The sequence below is a fragment of the Passer domesticus genome, chromosome 2, assembly GCF_036417665.1.
Source record: "Passer domesticus isolate bPasDom1 chromosome 2, bPasDom1.hap1, whole genome shotgun sequence".
NCBI lineage: Eukaryota > Metazoa > Chordata > Aves > Passeriformes > Passeridae > Passer > Passer domesticus.
The window spans coordinates 4,762,766-4,784,505 of record NC_087475.1 but is presented as its reverse complement, the minus strand read 5'-3'; the positions used below and the strand labels follow the sequence as shown (position 1 = coordinate 4,784,505).

At 45.1% G+C, this 21,740-nt stretch overlaps 1 protein-coding gene across 2 annotated transcripts in view; it reads right to left on the bottom strand.

Moving 5' to 3' along the window:
• KCNJ6 (potassium inwardly rectifying channel subfamily J member 6) overlaps positions 1-21,740 on the bottom strand; it is a 159,633-nt gene that overhangs the window by 13,601 nt on the left and 124,292 nt on the right. The gene's annotated exons all lie outside the window — the stretch shown is intronic.

The window sequence follows — 21,740 nt, the reverse complement described above, 5'->3', positions numbered from 1 at the left end:
GGGAAAAAGCTAAACCCAGGCATTTCTGGCTAAAACCCTCTGTCTCTAACATTTCATGTGAGTGTTTAATGAGAAATTTTAACATTTCCTGATTCTAGCCCCAGTCAGGAGCAGTTCAAAGCAGCAGTACCTTCCAAGGAAGGACCTTGGGACACTGAGCACACCCAGAGGGGCCAGCGAGGCTGGAGAGGGGCTGGGAACACAAACCCTGAGAGGAGCCCTGAGGGAGCTGGGGGTGCTCCCCTGGAGAAAAGGAGACTCAGGGGTGCCCTCCTCACCCTGCCCAGCTCCTGGAAGGTGCCTGTGCTCAGCTGGGGCTGGGCTCTGTCTGCAGCAGCACTGACACAGCCAGAGCACACCAGGGGAATACAGGCTGCAGATCAGGAAAAAGTTTTTTCCAGCAAGGGGGATAAAGTTCTGGAATGGCTGCCCGGGGAGGTGGTGCAGTGCCCATCCCTGGGGGTGTTTAACAAAGCCTGGATGTGGCACTGGGGGCCAGGGTTTAGTTGAGCTGTTGGGGCTGGGTTGGACTCAATGATCTTGGAGGTCTCTTCCAACCCACTGATTCTGGGAATTCTGGGAATTCTGTGATGCTGTGAATGGGGATTTTGCTGTTCTACACTGCAGACCTGACTCAGATCTCCACAGTTTTACATCTCCATGGGATCCTTGCTAAGTCCCAAGCATCCTAACAGAGGTCTGCTTGTGGGGCAGCATCTCCTGGCTCCTGCTGGGTTCCTGAGGTGTGTTTAACCTCCAGGGTGGGAAAGAGAAATAAAATTTGGTGTGATCTCTTTGAAAACTTCCCAAGTCTTAGACAGGACAAGGGGAATGGCTTCAAACTGACAGAAAGTAGGGTTAGATGTGATATCGGGGAGAAATCCTTCCCTGGCAGGGTGGGCAGGGCTGGGATGGAATTGCCAGAGCAGCTGGGGCTGCCCCTGGATCCCTGGCAGTGCCCAAGGCCAGGTTGGACACTGGGGCTGGAGCAGCCTGGCACAGTGGAAGGTGTCCCTGCCATGGCAGGGGAAGCACTGGATGGGCTTTGAGATTCCTCCAACCCAAACCATTCTGGGATTCTGGGAGTCTCTCCTTCATGCTTGCAGTGGATCAGGTTTGGGTGCTTTTGGAGCTCAGGGATGGGTTTATTCCCTCTGGTGCTTCCTGCAGAGTCAGTCACAACACCTGGGAGGACTCATGGCACAGGATGGACACAAGGCAGGTGATAAAAGGGATGTGAGTCTGAGAGATGTTCAAGAAGACATTGGGATAATGCTGCATCCAACCAGCTCTGAGCCCTTCTCTCCTCCCACCACAATAAATTTTTCCCTGGCTGCCAAACCAACTGACCTCACTTTGTACTCCAAGAAGAGGGGTTTATTTTAACCAGAGAGACAAAAGGAGCAAATATTGTGCACAAGGCCCTTTACCTAAAATTGGGAGGTGCTCTGGGACAGGTGACAGATCAATAGGGCCACCCTGGCTTCTCCTCAAAGCTGAACATCTGGGCCCCGAGGTGAGGAAATGCTCAGTCACCACCAAGGCTGAACTCCTGCCTGGCTAAGCTGAGCTCAGCTTCTCAGAGCTGTCTCAAAGAATGAAGATTCTTTATTCACCTTAACCACACATTTCTAAAGGGAAGACGAGACAAACCAGCAATTGCTTATTCCCAGTAGGAATGTGAGTTCTGGAAATTAATTGGAAATACAACAACCCCATCCCAACCTAAATCCTGACATTGCACATGGCACATGCTCCTTCCACTGCAACTCACTCAGCACAGCCCAGATCATTTGTTTCTTGTGTTTCCTATCAATTTTCCAATTACATTTTATTCCAGTTCTGCTGGAAGTGCAGGTCAATGGAAACACAACAATGCAGGCACAGAAAATAATTTGCCTGCAAGTTTGCATGAGGATCCAGCAGCCCAGCAGGGAATGAATTACTGAAGCTCAGGAAGAACAGAACCAGCAAGATTTGGCTCTTATTTCCCAAGACCTTTTATCTGGAGTTCTCCAAGGTAGGGATTTGTTATTATTTTTCTTTTTCCAGTGGGGAAGTTGAGGAAGGGAACAGTGAACTTGCCCCGAGGCCTCATGGAAGGTGTGCAGCAAAGAAAGGCTGTGCTGAGGATTTGAACATCCTGATGGCCAGGTGGAATTTTGGCCAGCTGGATTTTTATTGGCCTTTGGTGGAACCAGGAGGATTTTTTTGGCCTGGAGCACGAATTTGAATTTCATGGAGAACTAAAGTTTTGGAACAACTTTTTTTTTTTCTTCAGGTACTGCTATTTCAACCCAAGTTTTGGCTCAGTACTGGGGTCTCAGCAGATCTCAGCATCTTTCCCAAAGCCTTTTCTCTCCTCTGCTTTAAGCAGGGCAGAATATGAGTGGCAAAAGTGGATGGGTTGTTTGGGGAACAGAAGGAGGATCAGATGAAACAGTGCCAGAACACCAAAGTGTTTTCCTGGAGCAGCAATTGTGCTTCCTCAGCCTTTTCCTGTTCTCTGTGCAGTGGAGCTCTCTCCTTTTAATCACGATTGAAAATCCCCTGCTCCCAGAATAATGGAGCCTTTGCCTGGGGGAGCTGGGGTGACAGGGGCTGTGGCTGTGCAGGGACACCAGGGCAGTGACTCCACCTTCCCCTGTGCCAAAATTAGCAAATCCTTGATGTGGGAGCCTTGGAAATCCTCAGCCCCTTCAAATGCTTAATGAGATCTGTTGATTATCATCAAAGGAGAAAATTCCTTGTGTCATAAGAGAAGAGAATTTAACTGGCAGCAGGGAGAAGACAATTAACAGACCTCAGAGAGGCACTGGGAGGGTTAAGAAGTTATAAGAAAATATTTGGGAAATCATGAATAGATTGGGTTATGTGGATGCCCCATCCCTGGAAGTGTCCAAGGCCAGGTTGGATGGAGCTCTGAACAACCTGGGATAGTGGGAAGTGTCCCTGCCCATGGAAGAGACTAGAACAAAATGATTTTTAAGGCCCCTTCCAAGCCAAACCATTCTGGGATTCCATGATTACAAACACATGGTGAAACTGAGCAAAAAATCACCACAAAATATTGTGGTGTGGCAGGATTAAATCAGCCAACCCAACGAGTGAATCTCTGCTGCAGCACCACAGTCCAGAAATGTTTGGGGTTTTGTATTTTTGGTGAAGTCTAATGGCATTTCCTCATTTCCTCCCTCTCCCCACTCACAAAAACATTTGTAGTGCTGAAAGCTTCACTCAATTTCTAATTTGGGAAGATGCTGTGGCAAAGCTCATAATTCTTTTCCTGCAGCTTAGCAGGGTAGTGTTACACAATTTGGCTACAAGAAATCCCTGTAATAAATGACAGCTCTTTCAGCCTCTTGGCAGTGTAAGGCCCAGCCATCAGTCTTGTAAATGTTCCCATAACCATTGAAAAGTTGAAATAATTTGGAACTGTGGCTTAACACATTATTAATCACAGAGCAAAGGGTTTGCTCTGGTCTCACCAGGAATATGAATATAGCCTCCTGTGAGTCTCTCAGATGAGATAAAAGCCCAGCTAATCAGGGGCTGCTGCCACGACTGGACACAGAATTCAAGGCCAGCATTTCAGGGAGCATTCCTCAAAATTTGTCAGGTATGAAGGCTTTCACTTAATAAATCCCCTTGGGAATGTGGACAGGTTGTTTGTGTGTCCCTGGGGGTGTTTGTGTCTGTCGCTGAAAGAGGAGGTGATTAATGCATCCTTCACTGTCCTGACTGAGAGTGAGAATCTGTTTGATCCAGCCCAGAGGAGGCTCCAGGATGAGCAGAGGGATGGAGCAGCTCTGCTGGCAGCAAAGGCTGGCACAGCTGGCATTGTTCACCTGCACAGGAGAAGCTTTGGGCTGAGCTCAGGGTGGCCTTGCAGGGCCTGCAGGAGCCCCAGGAAAGCTGGAGAGAGACAATTCCCAGGGCATGCAGGGACAGCACCCAGGGAATGGCTGCCAGTGCCAGAGGGCAGGGCTGGATGGGATCTTGGGAATGAGGAATTGTTCCCTGGCAGGGTGGGCAGGGCTGGGATGGAATTGCCAGAGCAGCTGTGGCTGCCCCTGGATCCCTGGCAGTGCCCAAGGCCAGGTTGGACACTGGGGCTGGAGCAGCCTGGCACAGTGGGAGGTGTCCCTGCCATGGCAGGGGTGGCACTGGATGAGCTTTGAGGTCCCTTCCAGCCCCATCCATCCCGTGGCTCTGTGAGCTGTGCTCCCCCACACTCTGGAATGGGATTCCCTTGTGAACAGGCTCCTTGTGGTTGGTGCTTTTGGGGCCCAGCAGTGACTCCCCAGGCTTCCAGCCAGCCAGAGGATCCAAAGTTACCAAAGGCAAAGACCCAAACCAAGCTTCACAAAAGCCCAAAGTGTCTTCTTGCTGCATTACTTGGCTTTCAGCAGGGACTTCATTCATTCTGGATGAGAGCAGGTAGCAAAGCTCTCTGTGGGAATGGAATCACTCTGCAGGATCCCATTTGGGATCTTTGGGGAAATTCTCCAGTTTTTCATGTGACTGCTTAATCACACGGATGTTTTCTGAATGCAAATGTGTCAGAGTGACAACAGAAAGAACCTTCCAAAGGAAACAACCCCAAGATGAGGATGTTATTCACCTCTAGAAGGTTTAATCCACCTCATGAATAATGTGGCATCAATCCCACAGGTTCCCACTTATTCTGTGCCATGTTCAAGCCAAACCAGCCTGGCCTGCTGCTGCTGTGTGGTACCTTGAGCTGAATTGCTGTGAACAATTCTCTCCAAAGAAGGAGCACAGTCAGAGCCCTGACACTGCAAAACTCCGGGATAATGCTGGAGCTTGTTGCTAACAGGAGAAAGATGGAGATTAAGATGACAACCGCAGGAGAAAATCCACTTTGCAGCCTTTTTTTACCCTGTCATCTGTAGGAGAGAGAGCTACAAGCACAGCTGATGAGGTGTGATGCTTTAGAGGAGGAGAGTTTGGATTTGCAAGGAGCTTTGAATGTCTTGTTTTCCCACCAGCCTGCCATCTCCCTTGATAAGCTCATTTCAAAAGTTAATGGACCAGATCCTTCCCTGTGCTAATGCTGCATTGTGCTGCTTCAGAGGGGCAAAACAGCACTAAAGCAGCCTGGTCCAGCCTGGAGCTCTCCCCCTGTCCCAGGAAACAGGGATCAGCCAGAAGGGACAATCCAAAATTCCAGAGTCTGAGCAAATCCTTCTGGGGAAGGAGTGGGGTGAGAGGTGCCACCACCATCCCTGATTCTGAGAGATGCTTTGGGGCTGTAGGCTGAGGCCAAAAATGATTTTACAAGTTGTTGATGGAACAAACATTCCCAGGACTGGAAGAGCATTGAAAGAGTCCAAGTTTGGCATCAGCACCACTCCTCCACCCAAAGCAGGTCCCTGTGCTTTGGACCTCACGCTCAGAAGGAGGCGTGAAAAACAGAGAGGGATAAATTCCTTTTTGCTAATTCCCTCAGCTGTGCTGACTAAACAGACAATTCCCTCTTCTTTTTTGGTGTCAGCACGTGGCTGTGGCCGGTGCTGAGCAGGGCTCCAGCTGCTCTGGGGTGTGAGGGGGAGGAGGATGACCCAGCAGGGCACTGCCACATCAACTGTGACAACTTCCACTGGACAATTTTAATTCTAATTTTAATCTGCTGCTCTAAATCAGACTCCAAGCCAGGGAGAGACACTGGAAGAGGGACTGTGAGAGCCCAAATGCTGCTCTCCCTTTGGCTGACCCTTGCCATGAGGATAGAAGCCAAGCTGACCACAGCAGCTGAATCAGGAGCAGCAGTGAATGGGCAATCAGGCTGGGCACTGGCACACTGAGCCACGGGTGAAACCTCCTGCAGCTGAATTCTGCCACCACTCCGATTCCAGACAGGCAGTCTGCTCTCCAGAGTCACACTGGATGTTTTCCACACAAGAGCTTAAGGTTGTTGTTGCTGGTTTTTCTACTGAAGGAAGATTTTCATTGGAGTTCATCCAGAATGAAAGATTTTGGGCAGGTCTCAAGAGCAGCTGGTGGCTCCCCTGCATTTCAGGTGAATCAACTGAGTTTGGGCCCCTCTTCATCCCCTACCCAAAGCAACACTGGCCATAAATCCACGCGTCCAATCCATGCTGAATGCCAAGCACCTCGCCTGCCATTCCATCCCTGGAGAGAATTTAAACCTGTGCTTGTTTCCCAGGGGATCATTCCGTGGGACCCAAATAACTCTAGATTGTTTCCATCCTGGGGAAAGGTGGTCAAAATGGAACTTTTCTGTTTGTACAGAGGCGAGACTGAGGAATAAACTCCTGTGACAACTACAACTCAATAGTTGCCATCAGAAGTGCCAGATATTTTTAACTTTATCTTTTTAAAACAAACACAAAATAGAATGGGTCAAAGTTTTTAAAAAAAAACAATAGCCATCACAGGTAGCATACAATTCTGCTGATGAAGGGAAGGGATGGACTACTGCTGATATTAAAAAAACTTTCTTTCCTTTTCCTTTTTGTCTGTTCTTTCCTCTTTCCTCATCAAAGGACAGCAGAATGTCAGACTGACACACCATCGGGTGTAATCCTGAGCTGAGTGAAGGCTGCAATTTGATTAAGGTGCTCTGACAGGTTCTGAAGCAACGAATGAATGAACCTGGAGGATTTAATTCATTACAAGTGTAGGTGCTGCATAATGCAGTTTTCACAAACCTTTCCTGCTGCAGAGCTGGAACATCCCTCCACCTCCCGATCCTGCTGAATTCAGAGGGTCTGAACAGGACTTGTGAAAGGGCAGCTAATGAGGTGAAAATGTAGGGAGGTGGATTCAGCAAATGAAGCCCTGCAGTGAGCTGACAGCTGCTGAGGAAAAGGAGCTGAAACTCTCCCGAAACACTGAACTGCTTTGAGATTAATTCCTCATCTCTCAGCTCAGATCGGTGGCACACAATGAATAAACCACTGTCCCTTGACAAAGCCTGTGCTTGCACAGGGGGCTGCTGCAAAAACTTGTTGAAACTCAGAGAAGTTGATTAAAGCCCACGATGTGTCAGCACTGACACAGAGCTCGAGGTGAACAGCTGTAGGTCAGCATTGAAGGGATTTTTTCCAATTAAAGTATTAAAATTTCCTTCTTCTCTGTCCAATATGAGGGGCTTAGCAGCTGGGTGGGAATCAGGCAGTGGATTAGAACCTAATTACTCTTGGCTGTAATAAACTGGGGCCCTGGGTGGCAGATAAGGAGATGGGATGGCCTTGTGGAGCTTCCAGGGGGAAGTTTGGTTCATCCATTGGCTTTTTTTTTTTAGTATTTTGGCTAGATGACTTTGAACACATTAATACCCAAGTATTTTTCCATTCATCCAGCACCAGGAAGGACTGGTCCCTAGTTTTTGGTTTTTTTTGAAGGAAATTCAGGTTTGGATCACTGGGCTCACTGTGGAGCAGACAATACTTTTGAGATGCTTTGAAGACAGAAAAAAACATCATCATAAATACAGGTGTATGCTGGCCCCAGAGAGAAGGGAGGCTCAATCCTCTGGCAGAAGTGAAGGAATCTCTTTTTCATTCCTGAGAGTTGACTTCAGCAGTACCCACGCACTGTTCCTTGTGTTGGAAACTTTAATAACTTCACTTGAAAATCCTGCCTTTTTGATGGCAGTGGAAATAACATGACTTTTAAACAAGTAGAGGAGACTGTCATTGAAGTCGAGCCAGCTATGTGGGAGTCAGATGATTAAGGTAGATGTGGTGTAGGAGGGGAGAAATACTATCATTTGGAAAAAAATACTGTATTTTGAACAGGTTTAATGTTCTCTTCCAGGAAAGGGGGGTTGTTATTATTAAGAGCATTACCAACATTAGATGCAGGGCTTGATTCTCTGTTGATGTGCTTTGGCTGTAATTGCTCCCATCCATGCAAATTGCCTAAAAATGAGTCTCAGTTATCACTGAGCTGTGCTGCTGAAGTCTGGGGGAGCTGTGTGCTCACTTTTTCAGGTGTGGAAACAACGAGGCAGAGGGTGAGATGGGAGGGAGGGATCTGCTCTGTGTCACACCAGGGATCCATTTCTGATCCTGTCACCAAGTGTCTCATTCCTGTGGCCCAATCTGAGTTTTATCTCAAGGCTGTGTGATGCTGTTCCCTTGGTTTTTTGGGCAGAAATTGATGCTCCAGCAAGGATGTCTCAGGTTACAAGCTGTGCCTGGGGGTGTGTGTTCAATTTCCATCTGTCACAGCTGGGGCAGTTCTCTGCTGTTCTTGGGGCAGTTTTTTCTTTCTCTCTCCCACAGCCAATCCTCCCTCCAGGAGATCTCTGCTGTCCATGGCCACTGAGTGTCCCTGCAGGGCTGATCCAATTCCAGCATCCCATGGGGAGATGCTCCGCCCAGGGCAGGAGCCAAGCATTCCTACCTGGATACAATCTGAGCCTGGAACAGCACAGCAGCCTTTGCCCCCTGCATTCCCAGAGGAGCAGCTTTCTCCTGCCCTGCATTCCCAGAGGAAGAGCAGGCCCATCTCCAGCAGCCCTGGAGCTGCAGAGGAAAACTGCAGCCTTGTGCAGGATCCCTGCTCCAGCAGAAGCACAGCTGGCACTGCAGGAGGGCTGAGCCCCCATGGGATGGGACTGTGCCACCACCCTGACCCACAGGGGACAGGGCGTGCTCTGACTCTGGCAGTGGTTTGTTCTCTTTTTGTACTATTACATTTTTATTTTTAGTTTTCTTTCTGTTATTCCTATTCCCACATCTTTGCCTAAGAGCCCCTTAATTTCAAAATTATAATAATTCAGAGGGAGGGGATTTGCATTTTCCATTTCAAGGGAGGCTCCTGCCTTCCTTAGCAGACACCTGGCTGTTCAAACCAAGTCAAAGGATAACTCAGCGTGTGCCCACAGCAGCAGGAGCAGCTGGAGGGCAGAGGCAGCAATGTTGGGTTGGTGCTGAAAGGTTCTGTTCTTGTTTGAAGCAGGTTCCACCTCTGAATCTGCAGCCCCTCTGCTCCTCTCTCTGCTGCCCATCCTGCTTTCTGGAGCACACCACCTGTGCTGGGCTTGTCACTGCTTTCTCTCTGTGGGATCAACCCAAAGCCAAATGAGGTCAAAAGACTGGGATCTGAGCATTTCCCCTCCTCAGAATCTCTTTCCAATGTGGAAGAAAAGCTCATCACGCCAAATTTGGGGCGTTCAAATTCAGAACTTGAGGTACTGCTCACATTTTTTTTTTTCATAATCAAATGGTCTTTCATTCCATTGTTCTGACAGGAGACAGAGGGGAGGAAGTAGAAAACCTGCACCAACCCCTGACAAATAGAACATCTGAGAGATTTTGTGGGATATCTTTTGGTCTGGATGTGAAATCTCAGTGCAGTGATTATGCAAAATCCCTGGTGATGACGTGGTTAGACTTGACTCAAAGCAGCAAATCTTTCTGCTGATTTAGTGAACTCAAGTGCTCTCACATGCCCTGAAAACTGCTCCAGCTCAGGATCTTAGCATCTTGAAGCAAAAAAGTGTCCTCTGGGCAGCAGCAAGGCCTTCCAAAAGGCTGTGTTTTACCATCAAAATGCTTTTGTGCCATAAACAAACCCTTCTGCACCAGCAAATTTCCTTTCCTCCTCCTTGATGGACTTGTGCAACTTTTAAACTGGTAGGAAAAGAAAATGAACCATAATCTGTGCTGAAAATGTTTTATACTGAGCAGATACTTCTTTCTCAGACCACAATTTTTGGTCTCTGAGTCTGCAGTGGAGGAACTGGTTGACCTTAAACCATAACCCAAATGACAACAATGAGGAGCTCTGTGTTAGCAAGTGAGTTTTGATTTATATCAATCCCTCTGCCTTTCTCCAACCTTTCTTCCCACACATCCACAAAAAGGGTTAGAGGACCTTGTTGCTCATTTTGCCTGGGATTTGAGTGACCATGTGTGTTTGAGTGGCCTCAGCCCAGGCCCTTTCCTGGTGTTTATTGCAATCTTATGAACTCAGAGGTTTCCCAGCAATCTGTGGTTCAAAACTCGCTGAGAAAATCATGTTTCTTCCTTGACAGACTCCAACTGTTCCCAGGTCTCTTTAACACCAGGCCTTCAGGCTCACAATAATGAAAAAAGCAAGATTTTACAGCCTGGAGAACAGAAGGGAACTACCCCAGCACAAATAATACTTTTTTACAAGATTTCCCAGCCTGAGCTGACTGTAATTACACAATCTATGGAAAACACAGTTGCTGCCTAATGCCACCACCTGCTTGGAATATCCTCTTTATATCAGCATGGTTTCATCATTTCCTTGTGGTGTGATGCCACGGGGTCTCATGATAAACACTTTATAACACATATTATAAACACCAGCATGGATTAATGGCACAACCTGCATTTTCTGGGCTTTCATGGCCCCAGTTGCACACTAAGTGTCATTTTTGTGCCACTACACATTCTCCTCCTGCTATTTTCTTCTCCTTTTGTCCAAACAACCTACAGGTATGTTGTGTATTTTGTCCATTTAAGTTATGGCCATCCTCCATGAAATTGCTTTAAAATGGATTTTTCCTTATCTTCTCCAGTCCTGCAGTAAGTAGAATAGTGCAGATAAGGTTTGTGGTGCTGTGCTCACCTGGAAGTGTCTGGCTGAAGGGCACTGCTCTCCCTGGGACATCCCTGTGATGGCTTTTTTGGGGAATGAGGCTGCAGGATGCTACTCCAGCTGCCTGAGCACTGCCTGGGGATTCCATGGGGTCCCCTGGGTGTGATCCCTCCTGCATCCCTGAAGGACAGGGCACAGATTTTGGTGTCCTCACATCTCCCAGGTGCCTGGGGGACACTGAGGGTGTGCTGAGGGGGGAGAGAGAGAGGGGCCTGGCAACGTGATATGGATGATAGAGACAAAATATTGTGCAATCACGGGATGGTTTGGGTTGGAAGAGTCCTTGAAGGTCATCCAGTGCCAGCCCTGCCATGGCAGGGACACCTTCCACTGTGCCAGGCTGCTCCAGCCCCAGTGTCCAACCTGGCCTTGGGCACTGCCAGGGATTCAGGGGCAGCCCCAGCTGCTCTGGCAATTCCATCCCAGCCCCTGCCCACCCTGCCAGGGAACAATTCCTCATTCCCCAGATCCCATCTAACCCTACTCGCCTGCTTTTTATTTTAATTCTTTCCCATTTTTCCTCAGTCCCACAGCTCCCCTTTACTCTCAGGGCAAATCAGCCAAGGATTTTCTCCTCTGTCTTGGCTGCTGTTGCATCCCTGGGGATTTGTTTCAGCCCCTAAGAGATGATCAGGCTCATTTTGTGCTGCCCTCAGGCTGTTTCCATGTCCCAGTGGATAAAGCTGAAATCAGAGCTGGCTGAAGAGCGAGGATTCAACAGCACCAGCTCCTGGTGCCCTGGCTGTGGTGCAGCCCTCGAGGGAAAGGTGCTGGCCAGAAATTGCTCTGATTATTTAAAGCTTTCTGTGCATTGGATTCTGGCCACTTTGTAGACATCAGTAAAGCTTGACTGGTGCCTTTTCCCCATCAGAGATCTTTTTCAGCATCAGAGGCTCTTCAGAAGACTACTTTGAAATATTAGGATTCTCTGTATCCTGGGTCCTGCTAGCAAGAAGTGAAAGAGTTTAATCTGCACAAAAAATTCCAGGGGAACTCCTGGAATTTTTTTTTTCTTACCATGTTACTCTGTTCTGCTGGGTGTGATATTTAGAGAATATAATGAAAAGAGTTTTAGGAAAGATGTGATCTCTGTCTTGGCTGCCATGAAGGGAATCAGCCCTGAGATCTTCTGATTCTTGCTCCAGTTCTGTTGTCATTCCAATGGAATTCTTAGCCCATATTTGTAATGGACCTGCTACACTTGCTGGAATTTTGGCTTTTGGTTCCTTTCTTTATAAGAGATTAAGCATCAAAGCACAGATGATAGATGGAAGGTGTGGTGGGAGGGATGAACTCAGAAGCCAAGGAAGGGCAAAAGAGAAAGGAGAATTCCCACGGACTGAGAAATTTTGTCCATTCCAGTGTCTCTATTTGCCATGGACAGTTTGTACAATGTAATATTCCAGGTTTGCTGGGTCTGTCTGTCCTTGTGGAATGGCTCTTTCCATCCATCTGCAGAAGGGGCAGAAGGGAAAACTCAGGGCTGCAGGACAGATTTCTGAGGGAAGGACACCCTGCATGGATCCACCCTCCCTCCTCCCATGGCTGTGAAGTCTCCTCAGGTCTTGTAAAGCCAAAACTTCCAGTGTGGGTACTTTATCTAGATTATAAACATTCATCTGCTTCTAACCTTCCATTTGCCTCTTAATTAGAGCCTTAATTGCTTCTTCTGTGAGCCCATTAAGGAGCTGACAGGCACTGCACAGCTCAATTCAGTCCTTTAGGGTCCTAATTCAGAGTTCTCCAGAGACTGAGCCCTGCTCCACAGGTTTGGGAGGGCTTTGGATCAGGCTCAAAACTGTACATTAACCCTTGGATCCACACTGGGAGGGGAGGGTTTTGGATTGAATTTCTATCACTGCTGGTTTTTGAATGCTTGATGGGTATTTTATATCCCTTTGGAGGGTAAAGGAAGATGTAGCAAGGTTACAATTCATGTATTATGCTTTAAACCTTGAATCTTGACTAATTATGAGGGGTTTAAAATCCTGGTTTAGTTGTGATCAAGCCCTGATGGGAGTGTCTAAAGGAGGAGATTCAGCCCTTGGCTTATGGTAGGAGAAGAGCATTTTCCGTATAATCCAAAGCAAAACCTCCCCTTCACTGCTGTGGAGTTGTGGCTGTTGCCTTTGAAGCAGATTTTTGGCCAGACAAGAACCTTTGACTGCCTCAGAACCTTTGGCTGCCTCAAAACCTTTGGCTTTGGACTCTTCTACAATTTTTCATGGCATCTGTCACAGACCTATTGGCAGTTAGAGACTCATTGCTGCACTTAATATCTGAAAAAAGTGGCTAATTTGTTGTCTTCCCACTGGAAAAGGAGATTAATGGAAACAGAATTGGAAAACAATGAAAATGGATGGGGTTTTTTCCCACTCTGGAGATCTAAGTGTAATAAATTAATACTTCTTATGCAAGGTTGCAAAAAAAAAAAAAAAAAGAAAAAAAGAAAATAGAAGCTAATGGCTGGTTAAAAGAAGTGCCAGCACAATTTAATTGGAGTGGCTGACTCATAAATCTTTTAATCTTTTTTGTTCTGGTGGTGCCTGGCAGCTCTGCCACAGTCAGATGGATTTTTTTTTTCTTTAGGGGAAGTCCCCCTTTCTCTCTCCCCAGTTCACATTGGTCTGCACCAGTCAGAAATGTGGAATCAAAGCTGTCAACCTTGATGTTGTTTAAGGCTCTCCTCAAAAAGTCTGGAATGTCTTGTTAGACACAAGTTGTGATGATGATAAAGATGATAATGATAATAATGATAATAATGACAATTCAGCAATTGTTTGTAGCTGGGTTTCTGCTGGCAGCCGGAATCACAGGGAGCCTGTCCCAGGGAGAGAGGAGCAGGCAATCCATGGCCAATCCATGCTGGACACTCATCTCAACCTCCAGAGGGGCAGAAAGATGCCAAAGATGCATAATCTACAATTTCTTCCATGGTGACAGAGGAGAACAATGAAAGCTCTGAGCTGGGCTATGAATTTTTCAAAGCCATTCAATTCTTCACAGTTATTAAAAACAAGGAGGAGCCACCTTGGAGCAAATTTAGGCTGGAGGGGATTTCTACCCACTTTTGTGCTATCAGGCACATCCTGATATCCTCTTGGGTATCCTCACCCTCTCCCAGCTCTGTCCCTGACAAATCCCTAGGCTTTGGCTCCCCTTTTAGCCTTGGCCCCTGCCATGGAGTTTCCTCCAGAAGAGATTTGGGCTGCTGTAACCTCTCTTTGTTCCTGGTGGGAGATAAATCCTGATCAGACCTGCCAGTGGAAATTAATTGTCCAGTTCATCACTTTGTAAATTCAAACTGCTGGGAGGAGCCCACAAAATACCTCAGAGTGTGAGTTACCCTCCCCACTACTCATTTCTGGGAAGTTCAGGGAATTCAGACAAATATTCCCTCTGAATTCATTTTTCTAAATCAAATTTTAGCATTCCTCATGTATCTCAAACATGTTCATCATAAGCACTGGAAATTTGGTTTAGGAGATTTCCTTCCTTTTTGCTTTGTTTTGAATGTTTCTTTAAATCAGGTTTCTTTCTGGTGTAAGAATGGGATATCTCACGTTCAACAGTCCTGTATTTCTTAAAATTCCAATTTTTTCTTTAAGCTAAAGGTTTATGTCATTCTACAGAAATCCCAACTAAGGAAAATTGCCAAAATCAGGAAGAAAGGAGATCTTGGAGAGCATTGTGACTTTCCTTAAATCATTCTTGGGAATATTGGGAATGAAGGGAGGGAGGGAGCGAGCAAGGGCATGGCAGGGAGTCCAAACTTTGTCTGATCTTCCTTGGAATGCTGTGATTGAGACCACAGAGATCACTGCAATTCTTTGTGATTTGTTTTTCCTTAAATGCCTTGAGGATTTTTTTCAGAGGCCTTGGGAATCCCAGGAACTGTGCCACAATGGGAGTTGTTAGTGCTGGCAGCTGCTTTCTAGGATAAAAAATTTAAACTCATAAATTTTCTGTATTTTTTTCATGTCCTTTATATAGCCAGTGGTGTTTCTGCAGTCCATAACCTTGTTCTCTTTAATCTATCAACTGCTGAGTTTGAATTTCTGGTTTAATTCACAACTTTGCTCATTCTTTAAACTTTTAGGTCACTTTTGGCTTTACAGCTGCTGCTCTATTCAATTTTGTTAAAACTTTTTGCTGAAGGTGGGTAATCTTTCTACTCACATTCTTTAGAAACAGATGTAAATATTTGTAATTTTAGAGGGACTTTCTGGTTATCAGGGAGTGTAATGCAAAATTACTCCAGACACTTAAACCCTTCCTAAAATCCCGTGATTCCAGACACTTAAACTCTTCTTAAAATCCTTCATTTTATCCTTCATTACAATTCAGGGAGACAGGAGGAAAGAATATTATACAGCTGGAAGTAGATAAGCACCAAGGGGAGAAGGGAAAAGATCTTTTAGAAATATGGGAGGGAGCAGAGCTCACCAAAAATATTTCCCAGGGTTTTGAACTGCAGGCTACCCAGACAGACTTCATATCTGGAAATCAAGCTGAGCAAAAAGGTAATCAACATGAAAGAATCAGTTCATTCCAGCAAAATTCCAGGGGTGAGACCCTGCCGTGACTCAAATCCATGCTGGGATTTCACCACCATCATCTCCAGGCAGGTAACAACCCCAGATGGCCAAAATTGAAAGTCTAAAATTAGAAAACCAGCAAAATATTTCATTTTCTAGGAAAATATTTCAGTGCTGACCCTTTTCTTGCACTGTTCCTGGAGCAAGGGGAGAAGCTGAGGTTCCTGGTGTCATCTTGGGAAGTGCTCTGGAATGGAAAAGGCACTGCCGTGGCCCCCAGCACGTCTCTGAGGGGCTCAGGAATCACATCTGCACTCAGAGAGCAGGTGGAACGTGTTCAGTGAGCTAATCCTGCCTGGGGAATCCTCTGACCTGGAAAAGGCTGAGGTGCCCTCTGCAGAGCATCCTCCCTGTGCTTTGCCAGGTGGGGGCTGTGTGGGACACGGGCTCTGGTCCCTCCTGTCATTCCCTGGGGTCTCAGCTGGCTCTGGGGCTCCGAGGACTGAGCAGGAACAGCTCTGCAGGGCCGTGCTCCTGGGCTGGCACTGCTGCGAAACTTGACTGAAATGAGGCTGGAAACAGAGGAGATCAAAGTCTGGAATCACAGGATTCTAGGAGGAGTTTAGGTGTCTGGAATCACGGGATTTTAAGAAGAGTTTAAGTGTTTGGAATCACGGGATTTTAAGAAGAGTTTAAGTGTTTGGAATCACGGGATTTTAGGAAGATTTTAAGTGTTTGGGGTGACAGGATTTTAGGTAGAAGAGTTTAGGTGTCTGGAATCACAGGATTCTAGGAAGAGTTGAAGTGTCTGGAATCATGGGATTTTAGGAAAAGTTTAGGTGTCTGGAATCACAGGATTCTAGGGAGAGTTTAGGTGTCTGGAATCACAGGATTTTAAGAAGAGTTTAAGTGTTTGGGATGGCAGGATTTTAGGCAGAAGAGTTTGGGTATCTGGAATCAGGATTCTATGAAGAGTTGAAGTGTCTGGGATCACAAGATTTTAGGAAGAGTTGAAGTGTCTGGAATCACAGGAGTTTAGGAAGAATTTAGGTGTTTGGAATCACAGGATTTTAAGAAGAGTTTATCTGTCTGGAATTACAGGATTTTAGGAAGAAGAGTTTAAGTGTTTGAAATCACAGGGTTTTAAGAAGAATTTATATATCTGGAATCAGAGGATTTTAGGAATAGCTTAGGTGTCTGGAATCACAGGATTTTAGGAACAGTTTAAGTGTCTGGAATCACAGGATTTTATGAAGAGTTTAAGTGAACGAAATAATGGGATTTTAACAAGAGTTTAAGTGTCTGGAATAAGAGTATTTTAGGAAGAGTTTAAGTGTCTAGAATCACAGGATTTTAAAAGGAGTTTAGGTGTCTCAATCACAGGATTTTAGGAAGACTTTAGCTGCCTGCAATCACAGTATTTTAAGAAGAGTTTAAGTGTCTGGAATCATGGGATTCTAGGAAGAGTCTAAGTGTCTGGAATCACAGGATTTTAGGAAGAGTTTAAGTGTTCGGGATCACGGGATTTTAAGAAGTGTTTAAGTGTCTGGAGTTAAGGGATTTTAGGAAGAGATTATGCATCTGGAATCAGGATTTTAAGAAGAGTTTAGGTGTCTGTAATCATGGGATTATAGGAAGAGTTTAAGTGAATGAAATCATGGGATTTTAACAAGAGTTTAAGTGTCGGGGATCACAGGATTTTAGGAAGAGTTTAGGTGTCACAGGATTTTAGGAAGACTGCTGGTCAATGACAAGGGTGCCAGCCCAGCTTCCCACTGTGCCTTTCTTCTTGGGAAACAGGAGTAGGGCCAGAATTAAAGCAAATTTTGGGATGCTGTTATTGCTCTGGCCATGGAGATCATGAGCCCTGCAGGGAATAACCTGTGTAGGCTCAGCAGTGATGAAAAATGATGAAAATCACAGGATTTTGGGGCACCTCTTTGTGCTTGGCTCTGGTTTAGGAAGGAACAGCATTGACAGGGGAGGCTGGTGGGAGTGTGGGAAGAACTGGGATCTGCCCTTTCTGCATGCCCAGGGAGATCTTGGAGGGATTGCAGAGACAGGAGGTGCAAAATAAAGCACTTATTGTGCAAGTCTGATATGTGGTCAGCACAGAATTATTTCATAATATTTGATCTGTTAGGTAATCCCTAAACACCTGTCTTTTAGAGATCTTACCTTTTAGTGTGAGTTACTGTTTGAATCTGAATATTATATTTGAACATTTAGGGGTGAGGGAGCAGCTGGAGTTGTGAAGAGCTGAGGAATTAATTGGTAAGAAATGTGTGAAAGATGGACAAAAAGCCATTCTCAAACATTCATAACAGGTTTGCAAAGTACAGCACTACCCAGAGAATAAAGCTGTTAAACAAATGTGTAATCCCTTTTCCCTAAAAGTGAGATACAAAATTTTAGTTGAAATATTCCTAATCAGCATCACCTTTTTATTTCCCACAAACACTGCTCCTCGATTTCTTGCTATTCCTCATAGCTTTGACTATTGTGAAATTGTAATTGCCTCCTTTAAGTCTTGCAATCCTCTTCAGCAATGAAACTCATCTTTTCCACCTGTAGAGAAATCTTCCTGAGGGAAACATCCCAGTGAGGTGGGACTTCCTTTCCCTGCTGGCATTTAGAACTCCCCTCCTGCTAATGCCTCTGATTTTCTGTGTGAGAATAAATAACAATGGAATACTTTGTTAGCATCAGTGAAATTAAAATGGGATGGAAGTAAAAGGAGTTGCTGGTGAAAGGAATTGCAGGGAAGTGGGGATGTGTGAGAAGTTAAACCTTGTCCAAGTCTAGCACCCAGCAGCAGGAGATGTTAAAACTCTGAAAATAGAAAGGAAAGCTGCAGACTGGAGAGCCCTCGTGGTCTGATCATTTCTGGAATGAAGATGATCCAGTTTGGAGCAGAAGCCACTTGTTCCTGACCCTGCTTAAACTGCATTTCAGTCACATCCTGGAGCACAATGAAACCCAATTTTTTTCTTCTTTGTTTTGCAGAAGTGTTCAGGTGGGAGAAATCCTGGTGTTTTTCTTCCTGTCACCTTCATGCCCTTAAGAAGCAGTTGGAGAGGATAAATATTTTTTTCCTTGAAGAGCAGTAGAAAATTCAAGTGAGAAACTCTAACCCCAGCAGTGTTTGTTTGGAGAGAGAGCAAAGTGTGCTGAGAGGTTTTGAAGGGTTGGAACTGCTTAAATCCATATCAGAGGGAGATATTTGCTAGGACTGGGCAAGGCTAAGGGGTAAATATGGCATTTCATCCCAGAGAAATCAAACCCACAACAAACCAGTCAGTCAGAGGGGCTGTAGTGAAGAGGGGAACAGCTTGATACAATGTTTGTTGGGCTGATAACACTGTTTACTGTATAAATAACCATCCAAGTGAACATTTCATTGCTTTGCACACGTGTTTTCCACAGCTGGCAAGTGTGGTTGCTTCTGTAGCTGTAAAACCTCCTGCAGATGCTGCTCTCAAAGCTGCCCCTGTGTCAGAATTATAAGTGCACCCTATTCTGAGTTCATTTGTAAAATTATCCCTCTGAACCTGAGGTTCTCTGGCTGGCTTTGTTAGTTGTTGTTTGTTTTTTTCCTTTTTGACAGCTACAAATGTGCGGATCATTTTCTTTCCTTGGAACAGTTCAATGCTAAAATGTTTATTTTTAGGCAGAGGGAGTTGCCAGAGTGTCACCAAGTGCATCCCACTGGCCAGACACAACTTCACAAGTCTTGTTCATAATTTTTCTCTCTCTCACCATTCCCCCCCCCACCTTTTCTTTTATCTTTCTCTCTGAGTTTATTTCTCTCAGTTTCTCTTGGTATTCTACATTACCTGACCTTCCCACTACACCTTCCAAATTTAAAAGGCTTTCCTTTCCTTCTTATGGGTCTATTTCCTTATCTTTCCTTATGCTTAATTTTTTAAAATACCTACTTTACTTATGATGATAAAGCTTCACTTAGAAATAGATTTCATGAGGTGAAAAAGACTTAAAAAATTTAAGCCTATGGCTAGGATTCAATTTTCATAAAATACTCTTAACTGTAGATTATTTTACATTTAAAACTCTGGGAAACTGGGGCTGCAAAATGTGGAAATACCAGATGTCCTCCAGCTGCAGTGAAATTTGGTTGGATTTTTTTCCTCCCCCATTCCTCAAGGCTCCTCAGTGGTTCTACAGCAGCCTAATGTGCTTTGGTTGTCCCAAAGTCAATGTTTTTGGACACTGGAGAGACGTGCACCACCACCAGATAAATCTTTGCAAAAATTTTATCCTTTGAATGCAAAGAGATATTTTTAAATGTTGTTGTAAATAAATCAAGAAAAATGCATACTGAAAGGATCCTTAACAAATATTTTTTATAAACCAGCCTTATTTTGAGTGTTTGATGGTGCTGGATGAAGGAGTCAGATTGACTTCATGTTTTTGGAAAATGCCTTGCTGAGGATTCTGCCCTCAAAGTGATTTTCATGGCAGAAAGAATGGGAATAACCAAGGTGGAGGAATTGCCCCTGGGATAATACTTTGTTATGTGCCTTAGAAAAGACATTTCCACTTCTTTTTGCATCTCAGGAAGTTATGGCAATGCTTCCATGGGGAATTAAGGGGTCCTTGAGTTGAACTTTATGCTGAATTTTAATTTGGTTCATTATTTTAATGTCATTTAATAAAATGCATTATTCTTAATTTCCTGTCCTAACACACAATGCAGAATTCCCATGAGAATCCATAATAATTGTGTTTCATGCAGCAGATAAATGTGATTTTGGAGCACTTAGGGTGGAAACTATTATAAATGTATTTACCTGTTGAGTCAAATTTAAGCAGAATCAATAATTAATAACAATATTAGCAAAGGTTTACCCTTATCATTTCCATTTTATTTCTCACTGAAGCTGTATCTGAGTGGGGAAGCTCTGAAAACAGATAAAGGTTTGTTTTTCCTGCTCAGATTTGGGAGTGGCTTTTCTGATGGATGACACAACCTGATGACCTCAGTCTGGTTTGGATCCCTCAGCAATGACACCAAATGAGGATACTGCTGTAGGTGACATCACATTTTCCTGGCTTCAGCTTTTATAATTTTGGATTCCAAAAAAACTCTGCCGGCAGGAATGCAGGGCTGGGCTCTGCTGCTGTGAGCAGCTTCTTTCCCTGCTCTCACTCTGCAGCAGGTGGAAGAAGGAAAGGTGGATATTTGACTGCCTAAATTGTCTTTCAGTGAGACGCAATATGTAAATATTTGTAAATTAAGAGTGAAAATTCCTAGTGCTGGTAGAAGGTTGGCCTGATTGTACCTTCAACAAAAAAACCCCTCAATGCATGGGGTCAAAGCCCAGCAAAGGAAGCTACTCCTGCACAAATATGTTTTAGAAATTGTGCTGATAACTCTGACATTATTTGATGCCCTCTGCTCATATCTCACTCAGCAGGAGACTCTACCCACACACAAGAGTCTAAAATGGGAAATGGACCCGTCCAGTGCAGGGGAAACTCTTTAATCCTGGATATCTTCCCTGGGTTTCCAAATCACTGCATTCAGTTTCTCTCTTGATAAGGACTGGAAAGGTTTCAGATAACGACAAATGTGATTTTATCTCAAACTTTGCCAGCCCAAGGCGTCTGAGGGGTTTTGTGCTGCAGTGGAGGCTGGTGATGGCTGAGTGGGAGAGGTGGTCAGGCCACAGCAGCAAAGGACACCCCAGAGAGCCCTGGGGTGTGCAGGGGTGAAAATGAGGTGAGGGAAGGGGGGTCACAAGCAGAGAGAGATGAGACTCTAAACCAACGAATCCACACCTGCTGCACTGCAGAAATATTCTGTCTTTTGATCTTGTAGGTGGTTTTGGTGAGACATTTTTTATTCTTCCACTCCTTGCCAATCTCTTTGCTGGAAAACACGGTGTTCAGCAAACCTGAAAATATCCCCCGCCCCCTTGGGATGTCAAGTTCCTTCAGCTGCAATTCTGAGATCTCAGGATGGTTTCAAGGGAACAAACAGCAATTTCCTCATTGTCTCACCCGAAGGTGATGCAGATGTTTGAAATCTCAGTGCCTACTGCACAGATCAGGAGCACTAAACATTTCATCTTGATTTCTCCTTCAGTACCACCTACTTCCTGGAAAATTTGGAAGCCTTGCATTTTCCACTTCAAATTCCCTGCCAAGTTCCTTTCAGTTTTTTGTTGGTTTTTTTTTGTTGTTTTTTTTTTTCCCCTGCTCCATTTTTGTCTCACACGTTTATTATATGGTGACAAATGCAGTTTTCTTCTGACACCACATAATAGATGTGTGAAACACACACACATGTTCTAGTAAGAGACTGCTCTTTATTTCCTGGCTCCAGTTGCAAAACATGAGTTAGGGTTGGAGAGGTTGTGCCTCTGTCAGAGCTGTGGAATCCACGTGCTCAAACTTTCCTGGGTTTTGCTGCAGTTGTGGGGAAAAATGGCAAATCTCATTCTTGTATTCCTATAATCAGTGTTTTCTCCTCCCCCAAGGACATCAGATCTTCATTTTATAATAGCCATTCCTGTGTGTTGATTATATTTACTCATTTCAGGCACTGATGCT